Genomic DNA, 19,610 nt, shown 5'->3' on the forward strand with positions numbered 1-19,610 from the left:
CCATCACGCCAAATGATTCATCACCCCAAACTGACTCATCGCCCCAAAATGAAGCATCACCCCAAACTGACACATCACCCCAAATTGACTCATCGCCCCAAACTGATTCATCAACACAAACTAATCCATCGCCCCAAACTGACGCATCACCCACAAACTGATTCATCACCCCAAATGACCCATCGCCCAAAACTGACTCATCACCCCAAACTGATTCATCAACACAAACTAACACATCGGCCCAAACTGACTCATCAACCCAAATTGACCCATCACCCCAAACTAACCCATCACCCCAAATTGACAGATCACCCCAAACTGACACATCACCCCAAACTGAACCATCACCACAAACTGGATCATCACCCCAAACTACTCATCACCCACAAACTGACTCATCACCCCATAATAACCCATCACCCCAAACAGAACCATCACCACAAACTGACCTATCATCCCAAATTGACTCATCATCAAAAATAGACCTATCATCCCAAACTAAACCATCACCCAAAACTGATCCATCACCCCAAACTGACTCAGCACCAACAAATTGCCCAATCACCCCAAACTGACCCATCATCCCAAACTGACCCATCACCCCAAACTGACTCATCACACCAAATTGACTCATCACACCAAATTGACTCATCACCCCAATCGAAGCTATCACTCCAAAGTGAAACATCACCCCAAACTGACCAATAACCCCATACTGACTTTTCACAAAAAACAGACCCATCATCCCAAACTGCATCATCACACCAAACTGACTCATTACCCGAAACTGAACCATGACCCCAAATTGACCCATGACCCCAAACTGACGCATCACCAAAAACAGACCCATCAACCCAAACTGACTCATCACCCCACACTGATTCTTCACGACAAATTAATCCATCACCCCAAATTGATTCATCACCAAAAAGAGACCCATCATCACAAATTGACTCATCAATCCAAACTGACTCATCCCCCGAAACTGACCAATGACCCCAATCTGACCCATCAACCCAAACATACCAATCTGCCCAAACTGACTCATCGCCCAAAATATACTCATCACCCCAAATTGACTCATCAACCCAAACTGACCAATCACTCCAAACTGACCAACACCCCAAACTGAACCATCATCACAAACTGATTCATCACCCCAAACTGATTCGTCGCCCCAAACTTACGCATCACCCCAAAAAATGACTCATCACACCAAATTGAATCATCACCCCAAACTGATTCATCAACACAAACTAACCCATCACGCCAAACTGACGCAGCACCGACAAACTGACTCATCACTCCAAATTGACACATCACCCCAAACTGACCCATCACCCCACACTGACTCATCACCCGAATCTGACCAATGACCACAAACTGACCCATCACCTCAAACTGAGCCATCACCCAAAACTGACTCATCGCCCGAAATATACTCATCACCCCAAATTGACTCATCACCCCAACCGGATTCATCACCACAAATTTACCCATCACCACAAACTGACTCATGACGAAAAACTGACCCATTACACCAAACTGATTCACCATTTCAGTCTGAACCATTGCCCCAAACTGACCTATCACCTAAAACTGAATCATTACCCCAAACTGACCCATCACCCCAAATTGACCCATACGCCAAACTGACTCATCATCCCAAATTGACTCATCACCCCAAATTGACTCATCCACCGAAACATACCAATGAACCCAATCTGACCCATGACCCCAAACTGACCAATCACTCAAAATTGACTCATCGCCCGAAATATACTCATCACCCCAAATTGACTCATCACCCACAAACTGACCCATCACCCCAATCTGACCCATCACCCTAAACTGATCCATCACCCAAAAATGACCCATCACCCGAAACTGACCCAACACCCTAAACTGAACGATCACACCAAACTGATTCATCACCCCAAACTGACTCATCGCCCCAAACTGATTCATCGCCCCAAACAGACTCATCTCCCCAAACTGACACATCACCCCAAACTGACGCATCACCCACAAACTGATTCATCACCCCAAACAGACCAATCACTCCAAACTGACTCATCATTCGAAACTGACCCATCACCCCAAACTGACTCATCACCCCAAACTGACGCACCACCAGAGACTGACTCATGAACAAAAACTGACCCATTACACCAAACTGACTCATCACTACATCTGACACATTACCCCACATGACCCATCAACACAAACTGACGCTTCACCCCAAACTGACTCATCATCCCAAACTGATTCATCACCACAAATTAACCCATCACCCCAAACTGACTCATCACGAAAAACAAAACCATCATCCCAAACTGCCTCATCACTCGAAACTGACTCATCCCCCGAAACTGACCAATGACCCTAATCTGCCCCATCACCCCAAACTGACCAATCACCCCAAACTGACTCATCGCCCGAAATATACGAATCACCCCAAATTGACTCAACACCCCAAACTGACCAATCACACCAAACTGACGCATCACCCACAAACTGACCCATCACCCCAATCTGACCCATCACCCTAAACTGACACATCACCCGAAAATGACCCATCACCCGAAAGTAACCCAATATCCTAAACTGAACCATCACCCCAAACTGATTCATCACCCCAAACTGACTCATCGTCCCAAACTGAAACATCACCCCAAACTGACGCATCACCCACAAACTGCTTCATCACCCGAAAATGACCCATCACCCGAAACTAACCCAACACTCTAAACTGAACCATCACCCCAAACTGATTTATCACCCCAAACTGACTAATCGCCCTAAACTGAAACATTACCCCAAACTGACGCATCACCCACAAACTGATTCATCACCCCAAACAGATCCATCACTCCAAACTGACTCATCAACCCAAACTGAACAATTATCCCAAACTGACCCATCACACCAACCTGACTCATCACGCAAAACTGACGCACCACCAGAGGCTGATTCATGACGAAAAACTGACACGTTACACCAAACTGACTCACCACTTCAATCTGACCCATTACCCCAAACTGACCTATCACGTCAAACTTAATCATTACCCCAAACAGACCCATCACCACAAATTGACCCATCACCCCAAACTGACACATCGCCCCAAACTGATGCATCATTCCAAACTGACTTATCACCCCAATCTAATTCATCACCACAAATTAACCCATCACACCAAACTGATTCATCACCAAAACAGACCCATCATCCTAAACTGACTCATCACTCCAAACTGACTCATCCCCCGAAACTGACCAATGAACCCAATCTGACCCATCATCCCAAATTGAACCATCACCCCAAACTGCGTCATCACCCGAAATATACTCATCACCCCAAATTGACTCAACGCCACAAACTGAACCATCACCCCAAACTGACTCATCTCCCCAAATTGACTCATCACCCCAAACTGATTCCTCAACACAAACTAACCCATCGCCCCAAAATGATGCATCACCCACAAACTGACTATTCATCCGAACTGACCATCACCCCAAACTGACACATCACCCGACACTGTCCCATCACCACAAACTGACTCATCACACCAAACTGACCCATCAATGCAAATTGACCCATCACCACAAACTAACCCATCACCCCAAACTAACTCACCACCCCAAATTGACCCATCACCCCAAACTGACCCATCACCCGAAACTGAACCATCACCCCAAACTGATCCAGCACCCAAACTGCCTCATCACCCAAAAATTGCCCCATCACCCTAAACTGACCCATCACCTCAAACTGACCCATCACCCCAAAATGTCCCATCACCCCAAACTGAACCATCACCCCAAACTGACTCATCACCCCAAGCGAAACTATCAGTCCAAAGAGACACATCACCCCAAACTGAACAATAACCCCAAACTGACTTTTCACCAAAAACAAGACCCATCATCCCAAACTGACTCATCACCCCAAACTGACTCATCACCCGAAACTGAACCATGACCCCAAATTGAACCATCACCAGAAACTGACGCATCACTCGAAGCTGACCCATGAATCCACACTGACCAGTACCCCAAAATGACTCATCACCAAAAACAGACCCATCAACAACAAACTGACTCATCACTCTCAACTGACCCATGCACCCAAACTGACCCAGCACCCCAAACTGACTTATCACCAAAAACAGACCCATCATCCCAAACTGACTCATCACCCCAAACTGAATCATTACCCGAAAATGAACCATGACCCCAAATTGAACCATCACCCCGAACTGACGCATCACCCCAAACTGATTCATCACCACAAATTAACATATCACCTCAAATTTACTCATCACCAAAAACCGACCAAACCACCGAAACTGACCCATCACCCGCAACTGCCCCATGCCCCGAAACTGACCCAGCACCCCAAACTGACTCATCACCCCACACTGATTCTTCACCACAAATTAATCCATCACCCCAAATTGATTCATCACCAAAAAGAGACCCATCATCCCAAATTGACTCATCAATCCAAACTGACTCATCCCCCGAAACTGACCAATGACCCCAATCTGACCCATCAACCCAAACATACCAATCTGCCCAAACTGACTCATCGCCCACAATATACTCATCACCCCAAATTGACTCATCAACCCAAACTGACCAATCACTCCAAACTGACCAACACCCCAAACTGAACCATCATCACAAACTGATTCATCACCCCAAACTGATTCGTTGCCCCAAACTTACGCATCACCCCAAAAAATGACTCATCACACCAAATTGAATCATCACCCCAAACTGATTCATCAACACAAACTAACACATCACGCCAAACTGACGCATCACCGACAAACTGACTCATCACTCCAAATTGACACATCACCCCAAACTGACCCATCACCCCACACTGACTCATCACCCGAATCTGACCAATGACCACAAACTGACCCATCACCTCAAACTGAGCCATCACCCAAAACTGACTCATCGCCCGAAATATACTCATCACCCCAAATTGACTCATCACCCCAACCTGATTCATCACCACAAATTTACCCATCACCACAAACTGACTCATGACGAAAAACTGACCCATTACACCAAACTGATTCACCATTTCAGTCTGAACCATTGCCCGAAACTGACCTATCACCTAAAACTGAATCATTACCCCAAACTGACCCAACACCCCAAATTGACCCATACGCCAAACTGACTCATCATCCCAAATTGACTCATCACCCCAAATTGACTCATCACTACAAACTGACTCATCCACCGAAACATACCAATGAACCCAATCTGACCCATCACCCCAAACTGACCAATCACTCAAAACTGACTCATCGCCCGAAATATATTCATCACCCCAAATTGACTCATCACCCACAAACTGACCCATCACCCCAATCTGACCCATCACCCTAAACTGATCCATCACCCAAAAATGACCCATCACCCGAAACTGACCCAACACCCTAAACTGAACGATCACACCAAACTGATTCATCACCCCAAACTGACTCATCGCCCCAAACTGATTCATCGCCCCAAACAGACTCATCTCCCCAAACTGACACATCACCCCAAACTGACGCATCACCCACAAACTGATTCATCACCCCAAACAGACCCATCACTCCAAACTGACTCATCATCCGAAACTGACCCATCACCCCAAACTGACTCATCACCCCAAACTGACGCACCACCAGAGACTGACTCATGAACAAAAACTGACCCATTACACCAAACTGACTCATCACTACAACTGACACATTACCCCACATGACCCATCAACACAAACTGACGCTTCACCCCAAACTGACTCATCACCCCAAACTGATTCATCACCACAAATTAACCCATCACCCCAAACTGACTCATCACGAAAAACAAAACCATCATCCCAAACTGCCTCATCACTCGAAACTGACTCATCCCCCGAAACTGACCAATGACCCTAATCTGCCCCATCACCCCAAACTGACCAATCACCCCAAACTGACTCATCGCCCGAAATATACGAATCACCCCAAATTGACTCAACACCCCAAACTGACCAATCACACCAAACTGACGCATCACCCACAAACTGACCCATCACCCCAATCTGACCCATCACCCTAAACTGACCCATCACCCGAAAATGACCCATCACCCGAAAGTAACCCAACATCCTAAACTGAACCATCACCCCAAACTGATTCATCACCCCAAACTGACTCATCGTCCCAAACTGAAACATTATCCCAAACTGACGCATCACCCACAAACTGATTCATCACCCCAAACAGATCCATCACTCCAAACTGACTCATCACCCCAAACTGAACAATTATCCCAAACTGACCCATCACACCAACCTGACTCATCACGCAAAACTGACGCACCACCGAGGCTGATTCATGACGAAAAACTGACACATTACACCAAACTGACTCACCACTTCAATCTGACCCATTACCCCAAACTGACCTATCACCTCAAACTTAATCATTACCACAAACAGACCCATCACCACAAATTGACCCATCACCCCAAACTGACAAATCGCCCCAAACTGATGCATCATCCCAAACTGACTTATCACCCCAATCTAATTCATCGCCACATATTAACCCATCACACCAAACTGACTCATCACCAAAACAGACCCATCATCCTAAACAGACTCATCACTCCAAACTGACTCATCCCCCGAAACTGACCAATGAACCCAATCTGACCCATCATCCCAAATTGAACCATCACCCCAAACTGCGTCATCACCCGAAATATACTCATCACCCCAAATTGACTCAACGCCACAAACTGAACCATCACCCCAAACTGACTCATCTCCCCAAATTGACTCATCACCCCAAACTGGTTCCTCAACACAAACTAACCCATCGCCCCAAAATGATGCATCACCCACAAACTGACTCATCACCCGACACTGTCCCATCACCACAAACTGACTCATCACACCAAACTGACCCATCAATGCAAATTGACCCATCACCACAAACTAACCCATCACCCCAAACTAACACACCACCCCAAATTGACCCATCACCCCAAACTGACCCATCACCCGAAACTGAACCATCACCCCAAACTGATCCAGCACCCCAAACTGCCTCATCACCCAAAAATTGCCCCATCACCCTAAACTGACCCATCACCTCAAACTGACCCATCACCCCAAAATGTCCCATCACCCCAAACTGAACCATCACCCCAAACTGACTCATCACCCCAAGCGAAACTATCAGTCCAAAGAGACACATCACCCTAAACTGAACAATAACCCAAACTGACTTTTCACCAAAAACAAGACCCATCATCCCAACCTGACTCATCACCCCAAACTGACTCATCACCCGAAACTGAACCATGATCCCAAATTGAACCATCACCAGAAACTGACGCATCACTTGAAGCTGACCCATGAATCCACACTGACCAGTACCCCAAAATGACTCATCACCAAAAACAGACCCATCAACAACAAACTGACTCATCACTCTCAACTGACCCATGCACCCAAACTGACCCAGCATCCCAAACTGACTTATCACCAAAAACAGACCCATCATCCCAAACTGACTCATCACCCCAAACTGAATCATCACCCGAAAATGAACCATGACCCCAAATTGAACCATCACCCCGAACTGACGCATCACCCCAAACTGATTCATCACCACAAATTAACATATCACCTCAAATTTACTGATCACCAAAAACCGATCAAACCACCAAAACTGACTCATCACACGCAACTGCCCCATGCCCCGAAACTGACCCAGCACCCCAAACTGACTTATTAACAAATTCTGACCCATCATCCCAAACTGACTCATCACCCCAAACTGACTCATCACACGAAACTGAACCATGACCCCAAATTGAACCATCAACCCAAACTGACGTATCATCCGAAACTGACCCATGACCCCACACTGACCTGCACCCCAAACTGACTCATCACCAAAAACAAACCCATCATCCTAAACTGACTCATCACGCTCAACTGACCCATGCACCCAAACTGACCCAGCACGACAAACTGACTTATCACCATAAACAGACCCATCATCCCAAACTGACTCATCACCCCAAACTGACTCATCACCCCAAACTGAAACATCAACCACAAACTGATTCATCACCCCAAACTAACCCATTACACCAAACTAACTCATCACTACAATCTGACTGATTACCCCAAACAGACCCATCAACCCAAACTGACTCATCATTCTCAACTGACCCATGCACCCAACCTGACCCAGCACGACAAACTGACTTATCACCATAAACAGACCCATCATCCCAAAATGACTCATCACCCCAAACTGACTCACCGCCCCAAACTGAAACATCACCCCAAACTGACGCATCAACCACAAACTGATTCATCACTCCAAACAGATCCATCACTCCAAACTGACTCATCACCCCAAACTGAACAATCATCCCAAACTGACACATCACACCAATCTGACTCATCACCCAAACTGACGCACCACCAGAGGCTGACTCATGACGAAAAACTGACACATTACACCAAACTGACTCACCACTTCAATCTGACCCATTACCCCAAACTGACCTATCACATCAAACTGAATCATTACCCCAAACTGAACCATCACCCCAAATTGAGCCATCACCCCAAACTGACTTATCACCCCAATCTAATTAGCACCACAAATTAACCCACCACCCCAAACTGACTCATCACCAAAAACAGACGCATCATCCCAAACTGACTCATCACTCCAAACTGACTCATCCCCCGAAACTGACTCAATGAACTCAATTTGACTCATCACCCCAAATTCACTCATTACCCCAAACTGATTCATCAACACAAACTAACCCATCGCCCAAAAATGATGCATCACCCACAAACTGATTCATCACCCGAACTGACCCATCAACCCAAACTGACCCATCACCCCACACTGTCCCATCACCCCACACTGTCCCATTACCACAAACTGACTCATCACACCAAACTGACCCAGCAATGCAAATTGACCCATCACCTAAAACTAACCCATCACCCCAAACTGACTCACCACCCCAAACTGAACCATCACCCCAAACTGAACCATCACCCCAAACTGGATCATCTCCCCAAACTGCTCATCACCCACTAACTGACTCATCAACCCATACTTACCAAACTGATCCAGCACCCCAAACTGACTCATCACCCACAAATTGCCCCATCACCCTAAACTGACCCATCACCTCAAACTGACCCATCACCCCAAAATATCCCATCACCCCAAACTGAACCATCACCCCAAAGTGACTCATCACCCCAAACTGACGCACCGCCCCAAACTGAAACATCACCCCAAACTGACGCATCAACCACAAACTGATTCATCACTCCAAACAGATCCATCACTCCAAACTGACTCATCACCCAAACTGAACAATCATCCCAAACTGACCCATCACACAAATCTGACTCATCACCCCAAACTGACGCTCACCAGAGGCTGACTCATGACGAAAAACTGACACCTTACACCAAACTGACTCACCACTTCAATCTGACCCATTACCCCAAACTGACCGATCACCTCAAACTGAATCATTACCCCAAACTGAACCATCACCCCAAATTGAGCCATCACCCCAAACTGACTCATCAGCCCAAACTGACACATCGCCCCAAACTGACGCATCACCCCAAACTGACTTATCACCCCAATCTAATTAGCACCACAAATTAACCCATCAGCCCAAACTGACTCATCACCAAAAACAGACCCATCATCCCAAACTGACTCATCACTCCAAACTGACTCATCCCCCGAAACTGACCAATGAACTCAATCGGACACATCATCCCAAATTTAACCATCACCCCAAACTGCCTCATCACCCGAAATATACTCATCACCCCAAATTGAATCAACACCCAAACTGAAACATCACCCCAAACTGACTCATCACCCGAAATTCACTCATCACCCCAAACTGATTCATCAACACAAACTAACCCATCGCCCCAAAATGATGCATCACCCAGAAACTGATTCATCACCCGAACTGACCCATCAACCCAAACTGACCCATCACCCCACACTGTCCCATCACCCCACACTGTCCCATTACCACAAACTGACTCATCACACCAAACTGACCCAGCAATGCAAATTGACCCATCACCTAAAACTAACCCATCACCCCAAACTGACTCACCACCCCAAACTGAACCATCACCCCAAACTGAACCATCAACCCAAACTGGATCATCTCCCCAAACTGCTCATCACCCACTAACTGACTCATCAACCCATACTTCCCAAACTGATCCAGCACCCCAAACTGACCCATCACCCACAAATTGCCCCATCACCCTAAACTGACCCATCACCTCAAACCGACCCATCACCCCAAAATATCCCATCACCCCAAACTGAACCATCACCCCAAACTGACTCATCACCCCAAGCGAAACTATCAGTCCAAAGAGATACCTCACCCCAAACTGAACAATTACCCCAAACTGACGTATCACCAAAAACAAGACCCATCATTCCAAACTGACTCATCACCCCAAACTGAATCATCACCCGAAACTGAACCATGACCATAAATTGAACCATCACCAGAAACTGACGCATCACCCGAAACTGACCCATGACTCCACACTGACCAGCACCCCAAAATGACTCATCACCAAAAACAGACCCATCAACCCAAACTGACTCATCACTCTCAACTGACCCTTGCACCCAAACTGACCCAGCACCCCAAACTGAATTATCACCAAAAACAGACCCGTCATCCCAAACTGACTCATCACCCCAAACTGACTCATCACACCAAACTGATTCATCACCACAAATTAACATATCACTTCAAATTTACTCATCACCAAAAACAGACCCATCAACCCAAACTGACTCATCTCTCTCAACTGACCCATGCACCCAAACTGACACAGCATGACAAAATGACTTATCACCATAAACAGACCCATCATCCCAAACTGACTCATCACCCCAAATTGATTCATCACACCAAACTGACACATCAACCACAAACTGATTCGTCACCCCAAACAGACCCATCACTCCAATCTGACTCATCACCCGAAACTGACCCATCATCCCAAACTGACCCATCACCCCAAACTGACTCATCACCCCAAACTGACGCACCACCAGAGACTGACTCATGAATAAAAACTGACCCTTTACACCAAACTAACTCATCACTGCAATCTGACTGATTACCCCAAACAGACCCATCAACACAAACTGACCCATCACTCTCAACTGACCCATGCACCCAACCTGACCCAGCACGACAAGCTGACTTATCACCATAAACAGACCCATCATCCCAAACTGACTCATCACCCCAAACTGACTCATCACCCCAAACTGACCCATCATCCAAAACTGACCCATCACCACAAACTGACTCATCACTCCAAACTGACGCACCACCAGAGACTGACTCATGAACAAAAACTGACCCATTACACCAAACTACTCATCACTACAATCTGACTGATTACCCCAAACTGACCCATCACCTCAAACTGACTCATTACCCCAAACTGACCATCAACCCAAATTGACCCCTCACCCCAAACTGACGCATCGCCCCAAACTGACTCATCACCTCAAACTGATTCATCACCACAAATTAACCCATCACCACAAACTGACTCATCACCAAAAACTGACACATCACCCGATAATGACCCATGACCCGAAACTGACCCAACACCCTAAACTGAACCATCAACCCAAACTGATTCATCACCCCAAACTGACTCTTCGCCCCAAACTGAAATATCACCCAAACTGACGCATCACGCACAAACTGATTCATCACCTTAAACAGATCCATCTCTCCAAACTGACTCATCACCCAAAAACTGAACCATCATCCCACACTGACCCATCACACCAAAATGACTCATCATCCCAAACTGACGCACCAACAGAGACTGACTCATGACCAAAAACTGACCCATTACACCAAACTGAATCACCACTTCTATCTGACCTATTACACCAAACTGACCCATCACCTCAACCTGTCTCATCACGCAAAACTGACCCATCACCCCATATTGATCCATCACACCAAACTGACTCATCAACCCAAACTGACCCATCACCCCAAACTGACTCACCACCCCAAACTGAACCATCACCCCAAACTGAACCATCACCCCAAACTGGATCATCTCCCCAAACTGCTCATCACCCACTAACTGACTCATCAACCCATACTTACCAAACTGATCCAGCACCCCAAACTGACTCATCACCCACAAATTGCCCCATCACCCTAAACTGACCCATCACCTCAAACTGACCCATCACCCCAAAATATCCCATCACCCCAAACTGAACCATCACCCCAAAGTGACTCATCACCCCAAACTGACGCACCGCCCCAAACTGAAACATCACCCCAAACTGACGCCTCAACCACAAACTGATTCATCACTCCAAACAGATCCATCACTCCAAACTGACTCATCACCCAAACTGAACAATCATCCCAAACTGACCCATCACACAAATCTGACTCATCACCCCAAACTGACGCTCACCAGAGGCTGACTCATGACGAAAAACTGACACATTACACCAAACTGACTCACCACTTCAATCTGACCCATTACCCCAAACTGACCGATCACCTCAAACTGAATCATTACCCCAAACTGAACCATCACCCCAAATTGAGCCATCACCCCAAACTGACTCATCAGCCCAAACTGACACATCGCCCCAAACTGACGCATCACCCCAAACTGACTTATCACCCCAATCTAATTAGCACCACAAATTAACCCATCAGCCCAAACTGACTCATCACCAAAAACAGACCCATCATCCCAAACTGACTCATCACTCCAAACTGACTCATCCCCCGAAACTGACCAATGAACTCAATCGGACACATCATCCCAAATTTAACCATCACCCCAAACTGCCTCATCACCCGAAATATACTCATCACCCCAAATTGAATCAACACCCAAACTGAAACATCACCCCAAACTGACTCATCACCCGAAATTCACTCATCACCCCAAACTGATTCATCAACACAAACTAACCCATCGCCCCAAAATGATGCATCACCCAGAAACTGATTCATCACCCGAACTGACCCATCAACCCAAACTGACCCATCACCCCACACTGTCCCATCACCCCACACTGTCCCATTACCACAAACTGACTCATCACACCAAACTGACCCAGCAATGCAAATTGACCCATCACCTAAAACTAACCCATCACCCCAAACTGACTCACCACCCCAAACTGAACCATCACCCCAAACTGAACCATCACCCCAAACTGGATCATCTCCCCAAACTGCTCATCACCCACTAACTGACTCATCAACCCATACTTCCCAAACTGATCCAGCACCCCAAACTGACTCATCACCCACAAATTGCCCATTCACCCTAAACTGACCCATCACCTCAAACCGACCCATCACCCCAAAATATCCCATCACCCCAAACTGAACCATCACCCCAAACTGACTCATCACCCCAAATTGACTCATCACCCCAAGCGAAACTATCAGTCCAAAGAGATACCTCACCCCAAACTGAACAATTACCCCAAACTGACGTATCACCAAAAACAAGACCCATCATTCCAAACTGACTCATCACCCCAAACTGAATCATCACCCGAAACTGAACCATGACCATAAATTGAACCATCACCAGAAACTGACGCATCACCCGAAACTGACCCATGACTCCACACTGACCAGCACCCCAAAATGACTCATCACCAAAAACAGACCCATCAACCCAAACTGACTCATCACTCTCAACTGACCCTTGCACCCAAACTGACCCAGCACCCCAAACTGAATTATCACCAAAAACAGACCCGTCATCCCAAACTGACTCATCACCCCAAACTGACTCATCACACCAAACTGATTCATCACCACAAATTAACATATCACTTCAAATTTACTCATCACCAAAAACAGACCCATCAACCCAAACTGACTCATCTCTCTCAACTGACCCATGCACCCAAACTGACACAGCATGACAAAATGACTTATCACCATAAACAGACCCATCATCCCAAACTGACTCATCACCCCAAACTGATTCATCACACCAAACTGACACATCAACCACAAACTGATTCGTCACCCCAAACAGACCCATCACTCCAATCTGACTCATCACCCGAAACTGACCCATCATCCCAAACTGACCCATCACCCCAAACTGACTCATCACCCCAAACTGACGCACCACCAGAGACTGACTCATGAATAAAAACTGACCCTTTACACCAAACTAACTCATCACTGCAATCTGACTGATTACCCCAAACAGACCCATCAACACAAACTGACCCATCACTCTCAACTGACCCATGCACCCAACCTGACCCAGCACGACAAGCTGACTTATCACCATAAACAGACCCATCATCCCAAACTGACTCATCACCCCAAACTGACTCATTACCCCAAACTGACCCATCATCCAAAACTGACCCATCACCACAAACTGACTCATCACTCCAAACTGACGCACCACCAGAGACTGACTCATGAACAAAAACTGACCCATTACACCAAACTACTCATCACTACAATCTGACTGATTACCCCAAACTGACCCATCACCTCAAACTGACTCATTACCCCAAACTGACCATCAACCCAAATTGACCCCTCACCCCAAACTGACGCATCGCCCCAAACTGACTCATCACCTCAAACTGATTCATCACCACAAATTAACCCATCACCACAAACTGACTCATCACCAAAAACTGACACATCACCCGATAATGACCCATGACCCGAAACTGACCCAACACCCTAAACTGAACCATCAACCCAAACTGATTCATCACCCCAAACTGACTCTTCGCCCAAAACTGAAATATCACCCAAACTGACGCATCACGCACAAACTGATTCATCACCTTAAACAGATCCATCTCTCCAAACTGACTCATCACCCAAAAACTGAACCATCATCCCACACTGACCCATCACACCAAAATGACTCATCATCCCAAACTGACGCACCAACAGAGACTGACTCATGACCAAAAACTGACCCATTACACCAAACTGAATCACCACTTCTGTCTGACCTATTACACCAAACTGACCCATCACCTCAACCTGTCTCATCACGCAAAACTGACCCATCACCCCATATTGATCCATCACACCAAACTGACTCATCAACCCAAACTGACCCATCACCCCAAACTGACCATCACCCAAACTGTACCATCACCCCAAGCTGACTCATCACCCCAAATGGACTCTTCACCCCAAAAAGACACATCACCCCAAATTGTTTCAACACCAAAAACACACTCATCATCCCAAACTGACTCATCACCCCAAACTGACTTATCACCCGAAACTGACCCATGACCCCAAACTAACCCATCACCCCAAACTGAGTCATCACCGGAAACAGACCCGTGACCGCAAACTGAATCATCGCCCTAAACTGACTCATTACCCCAAAGTGATTCATCACCCCAAACTGACGCATCATACACTAACTGACACATCACCAGAAACTGACCCATCACCCCAAACTGACCCATCACCCCTAACTGAACCATCACCCACAAACTGAATCATCACCCAAACTGAATCATTACCCCAAACTGAACCATCACCCACAAACTGAATTAGCACCCCAAACTGAATCATCACCCCAAAATGATCCATCACCCCGAACTGAGCCATCACCCAAAACTGACCAATTAGCCGTAACTGACCAATCACCCCAAACTGACCCATCACCCCAAACTAATCCATCACCCAAACTTACCTATCACCCCAAACTAACCCATCGGCCAAAATGACCCATCAAGCACAAACTGACGCATCACCCTAAACTGACCCATCACCCCAAACAGATTCATCACCCCAAACTGACATATCACCCCAAACTGACCCATCACCCTAAACTGAACCATCACCCCTAACTTAATCATCACCCCAAACTGATTCTTCACACGTACTGATCCATCATCCCAAACTGACCCATCACCCGAAACTGACTCAACACCTCAAAGTGACCGATCACCCCAAACTCACTCATCACCAAAAACTGACTCATCACCCAAACTGACCCATCACCTAAAAGTTTCATCACCCCAAACTGACCCATCACCTAAACTGACCCATCACCCAAACTGACCCATCAAGCACAACCTGACCCATCACCCCAAACAGATTCATCACCCCAAACAGACTCGTCACCCCAAACACACCCATCACATAAACTGACCCATCACCCAAACTGACCCATCAAACACAAACTGACCCATCAACCGAAACTGACTCGTCACCCAAAACTGACCCATCATCCCAAATAGATTCATCACCCCAAACTGACCCATCACCCCAAATTGACTCGTCACCAAAAACACACTAATCATCCCAAACTGACTCATCACCCGAAACTGACTCATCACCCGAAACTGACCCATGACCCCAAACTGACCCATCAACCCAAACTGAGTCATCACCGGAAACTGACCCGTGACTGCAAACTGAATCATCGCCCTAAACTGACTCATTACCCCAAACTGATTCATCACCCCAAACTGACCCATCACCCCAAACTGACGCATCACCAACAAACTGACTCGTCACCACAAACTGACCCATCACCCCAAACTGACCCATCACCCCTAACTGACCCATCACCCACAAACTAAATCATCACCAAAACGGCCCCATCACCCAAAACTGAACCATCACCCCAAAATGACCCAACAGCGCAAACTGACCCATCACGGAAAACTGACCCAGCACCCCAAATTGACCCCTCACACTAACTAACACATCATCCCACATAAACCCATCATCCAAACTGACCCATCAAGCAGAAACTGACCCATCACCTCAAACTAACTCATCAGCCCAAACTGACCCATCACCCCAAATTGACTCATCATCCCAAACTGACACATCGCCCAAACTGAAGCATCACCCCAAACTGACTCATCACCACAAACTGATTCATCACCACAAATTAATCCAACTACCAAACTGACTCATCACCAAAAACAGACCGATAATCCCAAACTGACTCCTCACTCCAAACTGACTCATCCCCCGAAAGTGACCAATGAACCCAATCTGAGCCATCATCCCAAATTGAACCATCACCCCAAACTGACTCATTGCCCGAAATATACTTCTCACCCCAAATTGACTCATCTCCCCAAACTGACCAATCACCCCAAACTGATGCATCACCCAGAAACTGACACATCACCCCAATCTGACCCACAACCCTAAACTGACCCATCACCCGAAACTGACTCAACACCCCGATCTGAACCTTCACCCCAAATTGATTCTTCACCCCAAATTGACTCATCGTCCCAAACTGACGCATCACTCCAAACTGACTCATTATCCCAAATTGACTCATCACCACAAACTGATTCATCACCCGACACTGTCCCATCACCACAAACTGACTCATCACACCAAACTGACCCAGCAACACAAATTGACACATCACCGCAAACTGACCCATCACCCCAAACTAACCCATCACACATTCTGACCTATCACCCCAAACTAACCCATCACACAAACTGACCCAACACCCCAAACTAACCCATCACCCAAAATGACCCATCAAGCACAAACTGACGCATCACCCTAAACTGACCCATCACCTCAAACTGATTCCTCACACGAACGGATCCATCATCCCAAACTGACCCATCACCCGAAACTGACTCAACACCTCAAAGTGACCGATCACCCCAAACTCACTCTTCACCAAAAACTAACTCATCACCCAAACTGACCCATCACCCAAAATAGATTCATCACCCCAAACTGACCCATCACATAAACTGACCCATCACCAAACTGTCCCATCAAGCACAAACTGACCCATCACCCCAAACAGATTCGTCACCCCAAACTGACTCGTCACCCCAAACTGACACATCACCCCAAACAGACCCATCACTCCAAACTGATTCATCACCCCAAACTGAACCATCATCCCAAACTGACCCATCACACCAAACTGTCTCATCACCCCAAACTGACGCAACACCAGAGACTGGCTCATGACCAAAAACTGACCCATTTCACCAAACTGCCTCATCACTTCAATCTGACCCATTACCCCAAACTGACCCATCACCTCAAACTGACTCATTAGCCCAAACTGACCTATCACCCCAAATTGTGCCATCACCCCAAACTGATACATCGCCCCAAACTGACGCATCACCCCAAACTGACTCATCACCAAAAACAGACCCATCATTCCAAACTGACTCCTCACTCCAAACTGACTCATCCCCCGAAACTGACCAATGACCCCAATCTGACCCATCATCCCAAATTGACCCATCACCCCAAACTGACACATCGTCCGAAATATACTCATCACCCCAAATTGACACATCACCCCAAACTGACCAATTACACCAAACTGATGCATCACCCACAAAGTGACTAATGACCCCAATCTGACCCATCACCCTAACTGACGCATCACCCGAAACTGACCCAACACCCCAAATTGAACCATCACCGCAAAGTGATTCATCACTCCAAATTGACTCATCGCCCCAAACTGAAGCATCACCCAAAACTGACTCATCACCCCAAATAGACTCATCACCCCAAACTGATTCATCAACACAAACTAACCCATCGCCCAAAACTGACGCATCACCCACAAACTGATTCAACACCCCAACTGACCCATCGCCCCAAACTGACTCATCACCCCAAACTGATTCATCAAAACAAACTAACCCATCGCCCCAAACTGACTCATCAACCCAAATTGACCCATCATCCCAAACTAACCCATCACCCCAAACTGACACATCACCCCAAACTGAACCATCACCGCAAACTGGATCATCACCCCAAACTACTCATCACCCAGAAACTGACTCATCACCCCATACTAACCCATCACCCCAAACAGAACCATCACCACAAATTGACCTATCATCCCAAATTGACTCATCACCAAAAATAGACCTACCACCCCAAACTGACCCATCATCCTAAACTGAACCATCACCCCAAAATGACCCATCACCCCAAACTGAACCATCACCCCAAACTGACTCATCACCCCAAATTGACTCATCACCCCAATCGAAGCTATCACTCCAAAGTGACACATCACCCCAAACTGACCAATAACCCCATAGTGACTTTTCACAAAAAACAGACCCATCATCCCAAACTGACTCATCACACCAAACTGACTCATCACCCGAAACTGAACCATGTCCCCAAATTGACCCATGACCCCAAACTGACGCATCACCAAAAACAGACCCATCAACCCAAACTGACTCATCACCCCAAACTGATTCTTCACCACAAATTAATCCATCATCCCAAATTGACTCATCAATCCAAACTGACTCATCCCCCGAAACTGACCAATAACCCCAATCTGACCCATCACCCCAAATATGCCAATCTGCACAAACTGACTCATCGCCCAAAATATAATCATCACCCCAAATTGACTCATCAACCCAAACTGACCAATCACTCCAAACTGATCAACACCCCAAACTGAAC

The sequence above is a fragment of the Pristiophorus japonicus genome, unplaced genomic scaffold (genome assembly GCF_044704955.1).
Source record: "Pristiophorus japonicus isolate sPriJap1 unplaced genomic scaffold, sPriJap1.hap1 HAP1_SCAFFOLD_43, whole genome shotgun sequence".
In the NCBI taxonomy this organism is placed as follows: domain Eukaryota; kingdom Metazoa; phylum Chordata; class Chondrichthyes; family Pristiophoridae; genus Pristiophorus; species Pristiophorus japonicus.